The 12,260-nt window shown below is 45.7% G+C and overlaps 1 protein-coding gene across 5 annotated transcripts in view; it reads right to left on the bottom strand.

Moving 5' to 3' along the window:
* The window catches only part of TNRC6B (trinucleotide repeat containing adaptor 6B), a 289,241-nt gene that overhangs the window by 257,561 nt on the left and 19,420 nt on the right, over positions 1-12,260 (bottom strand). The window lies entirely within an intron of this gene.

Genomic DNA, 12,260 nt, shown 5'->3' with positions numbered 1-12,260 from the left:
AGAAGCAGACAAGGTGTTGTGAAACGCTGCGCTAAGCTGCGGTGTCACTCTTATGTTGGAGAGCCAGCTGGGAGTCCCAGCCGCTCTGCTTCCGATCCGGCTCCCAGCCACTGTGCCTGGGAAGGCAGTGGTGATGGCCCAGGTCCTTGCGTCCCCGCCACCCACATGGAAAACCTGGATGGAGTCCCGGGCTCCTGATTTCAGCCTTGCCTGGCCGCAGTCACTGCAGCAATCAGAGGGGTCAATCAGCAGCTGGGAGATCACTCTCTGTTCCTCCCTCTATCTCTGCTACTCGGCCTTTCAAATAAATAAATAAAACTTTTTTTCTAATTAGCTAAAAATAATTTGAACCCCTAGAAGAACAACAAAACAAGCAAACAAAGCCCAGAGGGGTGAGGGTGCAGTAGAGCAGGAGGAAGACATGCTTTTTGTTTTTATTTCTGTACTATCTGGACTCTGTTTTACCATAAGCACATGTTCTCCTCACAAAGATTCATTTATTTGTTTTTAAAGATTTATTTATGTATTTGAAAGGCAGAGTTACAGAGAGACAGAGAGAGAGAGGTCTTTCATCGTCTTCCATCTGCTGGTTCACTCCCTAAATGGCCACAGTGTTCAGAGGTGAGCCGATCCAAAGTCAGGAGCCAGCAGCTTCTTCCAGGTCTCCCACTTGGTACAGGGGCTCAAGGACTTGGCCATCTTCTACTGCTTTCCTAGGCCATAGCAGAGAACTGTATCGGAAGCGGAGCAGCTGGGTCTCGAACTGGTGCCCAAACAGGATGCCAGCGCTACAGGCAGCAGCTCTACCCGCTATGCCACAGCACCAGCCCCATAAAAATTTATTTTTTAAGCTATCACATTATCTGCTAGCAGGAAAGATAAGGGGAAGTTTGCTGCTCCTTCTGAAATTTTTTTATGTGGGCTAGGATGTAAGTTATATAAAATACTGGACATTTTAGACCTCCTCTCCTTGCTAGTTATTACCAAGAAGTGCCCCTGACAGCAGAGTGGAGAGAAGACTGTGACTTCCACTGAAGCCAGCACAGTGCAGGATGCGTCTGGTAGAGTGGAGAGAAGACTGTGCAGGGCGCGTATGGTAGAGGCGTCACCTGACAGTGACAGCTGTCTACAGTGTCAAGCTTTGTAAAGAGGTGCTCTCCTTCCTATTAACTGGCCCACAAAGAACAGATTTAATCTCATATCCTGTAGCAGAAAAAAAAAAGTGGGTTGCATTTGCTGAGGGTAACAAAAGTAACCAAACTTTAGAACTAAAAAAAAAAAGGAAATACATAGTCCCTTATCCATAATTACAAAACCCAAAACTCTGTGAAACCCAAATTTTTCCACAATTCATTTGGTGGCAAATTTATCTGGCAACAAACTCTACCCTGGACTGACATGAGACTATTTATAGCCTACCCACTTTAGTAAGAATAGTCATAGCTGTGGCTGCTGAAACAGTAAAGTGACTATGAAGTGCTGCCACTGACCCCACAGAGGCATTCTATAATATATGGTAAATGCATATTATTAGCTTTATAAAGAAATTCTAATGTTTAAAATACATCTCAGGGCCGGCACTGTGACATAGCAGGTAAAGCCGCCCCTTGCAGGCCGGCATCCCTATGAGTGCTGGTTCGAGACCTGGCTGCTCCACTTGCAATCCAGCTCTCTGATATGGCCTGGTAAAGCAGTAGAAGATGGTCCAAATGCTTGGGCCCCTGCACCCATGTGGGAGACCTGGAAGAAGCTCCTGGTTCCTGGCTTTGGATAGGTACAACTCCAGCTGTTGCGGCCAGTTGGGGAGTGAACCAGTGGATGGAGGACCTTTTTCTCTGCCTCTGCCTCTCTGTAACTCTACCTTTCAAATAAATAAATAAATATTTTTAAAAAATATGTCTCACCCTTACAGTTTGTGATAAGGGACCATGAACCTAAAAATGGTTTTTTTTTTTTTTTGTTTTTGTTTTTGTTTTTTTTGACAGGCAGAGTGGACAGTGAGAGAGACAGAGAGAAAGGTCTTCCTTTGCCATTGGTTCACCCTCCAATGGCCGCCGCGGCCGGCGCGCTGCGGCCGGCGCACCGCGCTGATCCAATGGCAGGAGCCAGGAGCCAGGTGCTTCTCCTGGTCTCCCATGGGGTGCAGGGCCCAAGCACCTGGGCCATCCTCCACTGCACTCCCTGGCCACAGCAGAGAGCTGGCCTTATTAAAATGGTCCTATTAACCTCCACTGAAACATATCATTTTTTCTAAAGTCTTTTTTTCTTCAAAAAAAATTATTTATTTATTTGAAAGAGAGAGACAGACAGATAGACAGACAGACCTTCAATCCACTGGTTCATTCCCCTAAATGGCTGCAACAGCGAGGGCTTGCTAGGTTGATGCCAGGAGCCAGAATTCCATCAGGATCTGTGTGGGTGCAGGGGCCCAAGCACTTGGGTCATCATCTGCTGCCTTCCCAGGCGCATCAGCAGGAGGTCTGAATCAGAAGTGGAGCACCCAAGACTCAAACCAGTGTTCTGAGTTAACAGTGTCCCAAGTTTAGGTTAACACACAGTGACACACCATCGACTCCTCTTAAAACTATTCCTATAAATCAAGTGAAACTAATTCTCTTCCTAAAACTTACAGTTATTAAAAAATCTTGAGTATTTATAAAGATGCTATTATTACTATGTTACTATGACATTTTATTTCACTTCAACATATTTCAAGGCAGCCTCTCCCAGAACACAACAATGAAATTAGTCTTTGGGGGCCGGCGCTGTGGCATAGCGGGTAAAGCTGCCGCCTGCAGGCCGGCATCCCCTATGGGCACCGGTTCGAGTCCTGGCTGCTCCACTTCTGATCCAGCTCTCTGCTGTGGCCTGGGAAAGCAGTGGAGGATGGCCCAAGTCCTAGGGCCCCTGCACCCATGTGGATACCGGGAAGAAGCTCCTAGATCCTGGCTTCAGATCTGCCCAGCTCCAGCCACTGCAGCCATTTGGGGAGTGAACCACCGGGTGAAAGACTTCTCTCTCTGCCTCTGCCTCTCTCTAACTCTGTCTTTCAAATCAATAAACAAATCTTTAAAAAAGACACACACACACACACACACACACACACACAGAGTGAGAGAGGGAGTTCCCATCTACTGGTTTACTCCCCATAGGCCAGCAATGGCCAGGGCTGGACTGAGCCCGACCCAATCCAGGTCTCCCACATGGGTGGCAGGGACCCAACCACTTGAGCTGTCATCTGCTGTCTCACAGGTTCTGCACTGGCAGGAAGCTAGAACTGGAGCCAAAGCTGGGAACCCTGATATGGCATGTGGGCACTGACTGCAAGGCCAAACACCACACTCAATATTTTTTTAACACAGTGAAGAATGCTAATTTTTAAAAGTTAAAAAATACCAGTTTAAATCATTAAAAGAATCAAAAAACTAACTTACAAAATGCAAGTATTTATTGCATCACAAAATAAAAATCAAGAAACAGAACATCTACAAGTAAGAAAAATTATACATTTTAGCCCAGTTATGTATCAACTCTATTTATTATGTGCCTAAGTGACAAATGATAACACAGTATGCAAAATTCAAAGTCTCTATTATAAAAAGAAAACTATAAAGCCAGATTAACAAAGAACTAAGACATGACTACTAACAACCTATAATTAGAGCAAAGAGTAATTTATAATAGTTCAGATGAAAGAGACAGAATAAACATTTTAATAAGCATAAATACAACACTATATTTAACTCCTTGTACCCACACAAAACAAAACAAAACAATTTTAACTATATATTGATTCTCCTGGCCTCCCACTCTCTCTTTCACTCACGTACACACATCTGATATGCCAGAAACCATGCAGCCAACAGGAACCCAATCTCACAACTGGTAGACATAAAAACAAAGAAAAACCTCTGTTTTTTGTTTGTTTGTTTGTTTGTTTTAAGATTTATTTTGAAAGAGTCACAGAGAGAGAGAGAGAGAGAGAGAGAGAGATTTCATTTGCTGGTTTAGATGGTCACAATCGTCAGCACTGGACCAGGCTGAAGCCAGGATCTTCATCCAGGTCTCCTACGTGGGTGACAGGGCCCAAGCACTCCCCATCGTCTGCTGCTTTTCCCAGGTGCAATAACAGGGAGCTGGATGAGAAGTGGAGCCGCTGCACACAAACTGGCACCCATATAAAATGCCAGCGTCGCAGGTGGTCGCCTCACTAGATACAACAGCACCAGCCCCAGCTTCTTTCAATAAATGTGCAGGGTGGAGAAGAATCCACGTTATTTTTGTCTGAAAGAAGCTCTCACCAACTTATAAAGAAACTGAAGAATGAAAAAATAGTGAAAAATATTTCTTAAAACTACTTAAGTAGCAAAATCAATTATTGCTAGATCCTGGAAACAAAAACAGTGCTGCCAGGGCCGACGCTGTGGTGCAGTGGGTTAACACCCCGGCCTTAAGTGCTGGCATCCCAGATGGGTGCTGGTTCAAGACTTGGCTGCTCCACTTCCAATGCAGCTCTCTGCTATGGCCTGAGAAAGCAGTAGATGATGGCTCAGGTCCTTGGGCCCCTGCATCTGTGTGGGAGACCCAGAGGAAGCTCCTGCTCCTGGCTTCAGATTGGCGCAGCTCCGGCCACTGCAGCCAATTGGGGAGTCTCTCTCTCTCTCTCTCTCTCTCTGCCTCTCTTCTCTCTGTGTAACTCTGACTTTCAAATAAATAAATAAATCTTTATAAAAAAAAGTGCTGCTTTTACATGCGTTGTTTACTAAAGTGTGATTTTTACTATCCACAAAAAATATGTGGCCATCAAAAAACAGTACATGTGGGCACCTGCATTTGGCTCAGCAATTAAGATGTTGGTGTCCCATACCACAGGGCCTGAGTTTGAGTCCCAGCCCCGCTTCTGATCTAGCTTCCTGCTAATATTGCAATCTGGGAAGCAGCAGGTGTTGGCTCAAATCCTTGGCTCCCTGTCTCACCTGTGGAAGACCCAGATGGAGTTCTGAGCTCCTGGCCGGAATCTGGTCCAGCAGATGAAAGATCTCTTTCTCTTTATCCCTTTCTTTCTTTCTTCCTTTCTTTTTTTCTTTTCTTTTTCTCTCTCTCTCGCTGCCTTTCAAATAAATAAATAGATAAAATGACAAATATTTTTAAGAAGTTGTACATATGAAAATATCACTGATATACAGATTTTTATATTAAAGATAAAAAATTCCACGGAAAATTTCAGAGTAAATATTTACTTCACATATGACTTCAAAAGAAAATTTTGCAGGGCCAGCACTATGGTGCAGAGGGTTAAAGCCTTGGCCTGAAGCACTGGTATTCCATATGATCGCGGGTTTGAGTCCGGGCTGCTCCACTTCTGATCCAGCTGCCTGCTAAAGTGCCTGGGGAAGCAGCAGAGGATGACCCAAGTCCTTGGGCCCCTGCACTCACGTGGGAGACCTGGAAGAAGCTCCTGGCTTCAGACTGGCTCAGCTTGGGCCATTGCGGCTATTTGGGGAGTAAACCAGTGGATGGAAGACCTTTCTCTGTCTCTACCTCTCTGTATAACTCTTTCAAATAAAAAAAATTTCCCCCTGGAACCTTTCTTTTACTTAAAAAAAGCACAGAACTGGAAAAAATGAGAGGAAAATTACAGACAGAAGAAAGATACTAAGATAAAGCCGGCGCCGCGGCTCACTAGGCTAATCCGCCTAGCGGCGCCGGCACACCGGGTTCTAGTCCCAGTCGGGGCGCCGGATTCTGTCCCGGTTGCCCCTCTTCCAGGCCAGCTCTCTGCTGTGGCCAGGGAGTGCAGTGGAGGATGGCCCAGGTGCTTGGGCCCTGCACCCCATGGGAGACCAGGAAAAGCACCTGGCTCCTGGCTCCTGCCATCGGATCAGCGCACCGCGCCGGCCGCGGCGGCCATTGGAGGGTGAACCAACGGCAAAAGGAAGACCTTTCTCTCTGTCTCTCTCTCTCACTGTCCACTCTGCCTGTCAAAAAAAAATTAAAAAAAATAATAATAATAAAAAAATAAAAAAAAAGAAAGATACTAAGATACAAGAACATCAAGAAGAGCTGGGAAGGAGATATCATGTAAGCAGGAGCATTCACACCTTCACTGCAGGGTTTACTGTAAAAGAACTACCAGACTGTACACTCAGTTAACTAAAAATATGAAATTAAAGAAAATCAAAGTCGCAAACTAAAAATCTCGGACTTTAATCCACGAGAATACTTTTTATTCTTTTTTTTTTTTTTTTTTTTTTTTTTTTTTTTTTTTGACAGGCAGAGTTAGTGAGAGAAAGACAGAGAAAGGTCTTCCGTCCGTTGGTTCACTCCCCAAATGGCTGTTACGGCCAGTGCGCTGCGCCAATCAGAAGCCAGGAGCCAGGTGCTTCCTCCTGGTCTCCCATGCCGGTGCAGGGCCCAAGCACTTGGGCCATCCTCCACTGCCTTCCTGGGGCCACAGCAGAGAGCTGGCCTGGAAGAGGAGCAACCGGGACAGAATCCAACGCCCCAACCGGGACTAGAATCCAGGCTACCGGTGCCACGGGTGGGGGATTAGCCTAGTGAGCCGCGGCACCAGCCGAGAATATTTTTTAAAAGTTACTATGTTGGGGTGTGAGCTGTGGTGTAGTGGGTAATGCCACCACCTGTAGTGCCAGTATTCCACATGGTTGCCGGATCAAGTCCCAGCTGCTCCACTTCCAATCAAGCTCTCTGCTATGGCCTGGAAAAGAAGAGGAAGATGGCCCAAGTCCTTGGGCCCTGGAGACCTGGAAGAAGCTCCTGGCACCTGACTTCGAATCAGCCCACGTCTGGTCATTGCGGCCATTTGGGGAGTGAGCCAGCAGATGGAAGACCTCTCTCTCTCTCTCTCTGCCTCTGCCTCTCTGTAACTCTGCCTTTTAAATAAATAAATAAATCTTTTTTAAAAAAGTTACTATGTTTCCTAATGGGAATGAGGGTGCTTAATAGGACCTTAGGGTGCTGGATATCAAAGATCACAGAAAAGAAATTTTAATCTCTCCCTCAAAGAATTTCCCCCTGGTGATCAAGGTGCATATATAATATACACCAGTCTACCAGGTGCAAAGGAATACTGTTTAATTTATTTTTTTTTTTTTTTTTTTTTTTTTTTTTTTTTAATTTTTGACAGGCAGAGTGGACAGTGAGAGAGAGAGAGACAGAGAGAGAAAGGTCTTCCTTTGCCGTTGGTTCACCCTCCAATGGCCACCGCTGCAGCCGGCGCACCGCGCTGATCCGATGGCAGGAGCCAGGAGCCAGGTGCTTTTCCTGGTCTCCCATGGGGTGCAGGGCCCAAGCACCTGGGCCATCCTCCACTGCACTCCCTGGCCATAGCAGAGAGCTGGCCTGGAAGAGGGGCAACCGGGACAGAATCCGGCGCCCCGACCGGGACTAGAACCCGGTGTGCCGGCGCCGCAAGGTGGAGGATTAGCCTATTGAGCCACGGCGCCGGCCAGAATACTGTTTAATTACATAAAATATCCAGATTCAAGACCTATCTTTGGGGCTGGCGCTGTGGAGTAGTGGGTAAAGCCACTGACAGTGCCAGCATTCCCATATGGGTACTGGTTCAAGACCTGGCTGCTGCGCTTCTGATCCAGCTCCCTGCTATGGCCTAGGAAAGCAGTAGAAAAGGGCCCAAGAATCTGCGTGGAAGACTCGGCAGAAGCTCCTGGTTTCAGATCAGCGCAGCTTCGGCCATTGCGGCCAACTGGGGAGTGAACTAGTGGACGGAAAACCCCTCTACCCTTCTCTTTCTCTCTCTGCCTCTGCCTCTCTGTAACTCTGCCTTTCAAATAAAAAAATTAATCTTTAAAAAGAAAAAAGACCTATCTTCAAACTAAGTCAGTCACATGATTCCTACAGAGTAAGACAAATACAGGCAAGTGCTTACTCTGCTGAAATCCAATCTCTTATATGAATATCTTTTAATTAAGCCTGTGAAAACATTAATAATGCTGTACAGGCATCAGAAGCCTCATTTACACTCTGTATGTACCATGAAGTGCACTCGGACAGGGGGCCTTAGTTTATCAAAAAACTAGCAATGGGGCCAGCGCCGCGGCTCACTTGACTAATCTTCCGCCTGCGGCGCTGGCACCCCGGATTCTAGACCCGGTTGGGGCGCCGGATTCTGTCCGGTTGCTCCTCTTCCAGTCCAGCCCTCTGCTGTGGCCCAGGAGGGCAGTGGAGGATGGCCCAAGTGCTTGGGCCCTGCACCCGCATGGGAGACCAGGAGAAGTACCTGGCTCCTGGCTTCAGATTGGGGCAGCGTGCCAGCCGTAGCGGCCATTTGGGGAGTGAACCAATGGTAGGAAGACCTTTCTCTCTGTCTCTCTCTCACTGTACTCTGCCTGTCAAAAAAAAAAAAAAAAAAAAAAAAACCACAAACAAACAAAAACAAAAAAAACTAGCAATGGGACTATCACAATTCAAGAAGCTTCCACAGTTGAGATTGCAGTATAGACAAAACTTATTCAGACATCAGCGAGTTTATAATCAACGTAGAGAGAGGCTATCATATGAAAAGGATTTAAGAAAGCCTCCTAGGGGCAGGCAGGTGGCCTAGCAGTTAAGACACCCACATCCCACAGTGGAGAAGCTGGGTCAACATGGCCTGTGGTTCCTGACCCGTTTCCTGCTAATGCAGACCCTGGAAGATTCATGTGGGAGACTTGGACTGAGTTTGATTTTCAGGCTTCATCTTTAGCCTTGACCCACTACTGTGGGCATTTGAGGGAGTGAACTCATGAATGAGGGAAGATCTCCCTTCCTTTCTTTCTCTCCCTCTCTCTCCCCTCTTGCCTCTCAAATAAATTTTTTTAAAAGAAAGCTTACTAAGCAGCAGTTCAGTACAGGTTACAAAGATAAACTAATGATACTAGATATATACCAGGAAATACACAGAAATATTCAAATGAAAATCATTTACTTTGCAACTCTTATTTTGCTTATAGTTTACAAATTACATAAGGAAATCTATCTCACTGTCTGAACTCAGTTTGGACTCAATACTACTACCCAGATGACAAATCATTTAACCAGACCTGAAGGTGACTCTTGTTTGCGCCCCAAAATCAAACCCACCCTGAAAGAATGAAGATTCCCACCCCCAACGGAAATTCCAAGAGTATCTCATACTCTGGAAGTGACTCTGAAAGAATTCCTCAGATATTTTAAGAAAAGGCAGGACTTTAGTTTCCAGAAAAGATGGAGTAGCAAAGAATAGATTTATCCTTGCACTTGAAATAAGTAAAAAACTGGAAAAAAAAATACACGGAACGACATTCCTTGTGACAATGGATCTTAGACAACGAAGAACAGTGATCCCTGAGAAATGGCAAACAAATAAGGTAGACCAGACAACCCACAAGTTTCCAGGCCACGAGGCAGGGAAGGAAACCCGGGTGAGCTCAGAGCCATCCCTCAGCTAAGGAGACAGAGTTGGGGCTGGCGCCGTGGCTCACTAGGCTAATCCTCCAACTCATGGCGCCAGCACACCAGGTTCTAGTCCCAGTCGGGGCACCGGATTCTGTCCCGGTTGCCCCTCCTCCAGGCCAGCTCTCTGCTGTGGCCAGGGAGTGCAGTGGAGGATGGCCCAGGTGCTTGGGCCCTGCACCCCATGGGAGACCAGGAGAAGCACCTGGCTCCTGCCATCGGATCAGCGCGGTGCACCGGCCGCAGTGCGCTGGCCGCGGCGGCCATTGGAGGGTGAACCAACGGCAAAAGGAGGCCCTTTCTCTCTGTCTCTCTCTCTCACTGTCCACTCTGCCTGTCCAAAAAAAAAAAAAAAAAAAAAAAGGAGACAGAGCTGGATTTCGGAAGGCCACAGCATCGGGTTCTAGAGAGGAAAGAGCTGCTCACAGAGAACTCCAGAGATGACGAGGATCCTCGGAGCGTTCAGCTGAGCACCACAGCACATGCACACAGGGAAGCTGGTGTCTGCTGGGGGAACAATCACTCAAAGGATTAGAGGAAACCCTGGGCTTACCCAGAGGCAGAGTGCCTGCTCTCAGCAGCCAGGCTAGAAAACCACATCATTCCCAGAGTACAGGATTCAGACAAAGTGCTGCTTCAGTCATAAGGAAGATTAATCTAAAGCATTTTCCTGGTCTCGTCTAAAAAGCTGAAAAGCAATACCCAAATGGGTCAGTCTATCCAGCACAAAGCTCAACAATACTTACAGACGCACAAAGATCCAGCACCCAGCAATACAAAATTGACAATGTCTGGCACACAATTAAAAATTATTAGACATGGGCTAGAGTTGTGGCATAGCTGGCATCCCATATGGGTGCTGGTCCAAGTCCTGGCTCCTCCACTTCTGATCTACCTCCCTAATGTGCCCGGGAAAGCAGAAGATGACCCAGGTACTTGGGCCCCTGCATCCACGTGGTAGACCCGGAAGAAGCTCCAGGCTCCTGGCTTCAGATTGGACCAGCTCCAGCCATTGCAGCCATTTGGGGAGGGAGTGAACCACTGGACAGAAGATCTCTCTGTGTCACTCTGCTTCTGCCTCTACCTCTCCATAACTGTGTCTTTCAAATAAATAAACCTTTTTTTAAAAAAATTTGAAATAATAATGTGATAACATTTTTGAAAAAGGAAATCTGAATAAATCTATATGTAATAATAAGCTGAGTTGGAAATCAAAAACTTCCTATAAAGAAAAGCTCAGAACAAAAAACCTCACTGATGAGTTCTATCAAATATTTACAAGAAAATTAATAACAATTATTCATAAACTGATACCATAAAAAGAAGCGGGATATTTCTCATCTCATTCTGAGTAGTAACACTTTACTACCAAACAAGAAAAAGATAACAAAATAAAAACACACATACCAAAAAACCTTCAGACTCGTATTTCTTTATGACTGTAGATGTAAAATTCCTTGATAAAATACTAGCAAATCAAATACAGGATCTATAAAAAGGATTTGATGCCATTAGCACATGAGATTTATCCCAGAAATGTAAAGTGGCTTGCTATCCAGAAATCAATGACTATAATATACCACATCAACAGAATAAATGACAAAGGCTACGTGATCATCTCAATATATGCAGAAAAGGCATTCGACAAAAACTCAGTGCCCTTCTAAAAAGCACTCAAGAAACTAGGAATGCTAAGGAATCTCCCCAACTTGATAAAGGTCATGTTCAAAAAAATTAAAAAAAAAAAAAAAAAAAAAAAAAAAAACCTTCAGTTGGCCGGCGCTGTGGCTCACTAGGCTAATCCTCCGCCTTGCAGCGCCGGTACACCGGGTTCTAGTCCTGGTTGGGGCACCGGATTCTGTCCCGGTTGCCTCTCTTCCAGTCCAGCTCTCTGCTGTGGCCAGGGAAGGCAGTGGAGGATGGCCCAAGTGCTTGGGCCCTGCACCCCATGGGAGACCAGGAGAAGTACCTGGCTCCTGCCATCGGATCAGCGCGGTGCGCCGGCCGCAGCAGCCATTGGAGGGTGAACCAATGGCAAAGGAAGACCTTTCTCTCTGTCTCTCTCTCTCTCACTGTCTACTCTGCCTGTCAAAAAATAAAATAAAAACCTTTAGCTAACACCAAACTAAGTAAAAGACTGAAAATCCTCGTGGTCTCCCCAGAATCAGAACAACACAAGGATATCCATGTTTTTCATCTCTATTCATTACTATACTGGATGTTCTAGTCACAGCAATTAGGCAGAAAACGAAATGAAAAGCACCTAGATTAAAAGGAAAACATAAAACTATCTCTATTTTATGTATAGAAAATCTCAAGAAATCCAACGATAAATTATTAGAAATTAATTTAACAAGGTTGCTTGATATGATCAATATACAAAAATCATTTGTTATTTATATACATTAGTAATGTATCAAAACTGAAATTGAGAAAATACTTCCATTCAGACTAAGATGAGAAAGAATAAACAATAAATATTTAGGAATAAATTTAGGGGCCGGTGCTGTGGCATAGCAAGTAAAGTCACTGTTTGCGGGAAGGCATCCTATGTGGGCGCAAGTTCAAGTCCCAGACACTTCACTTCCAATCCAGCTCTCTGCTATGGCCTGGGAAAGCAGTGGAGAATGGCCCAAGTGCTTGGGCCCCTGCACCTATGTGGGAGACCCAGAAGAAACTCCTGGTAGGATACTGGCTTCAGATAAGCTCTCTCCATCCACTGCGGCCATTTGGAGAATGAACCAGAGGATGGAAGACCCTTTCTCTCTCTCCTTCTCTCTCAACCTCTCTCCCCCTCTGCCTCTGTA

Source organism: Oryctolagus cuniculus, chromosome 11 (genome assembly GCF_051225735.1).
Source record: "Oryctolagus cuniculus isolate XC-2025 breed Fujian yellow rabbit chromosome 11, ASM5122573v1, whole genome shotgun sequence".
Taxonomy (NCBI): Eukaryota; Metazoa; Chordata; class Mammalia; order Lagomorpha; family Leporidae; genus Oryctolagus; species Oryctolagus cuniculus.
This window is presented reverse-complemented; position numbering and strand designations above follow the sequence as displayed.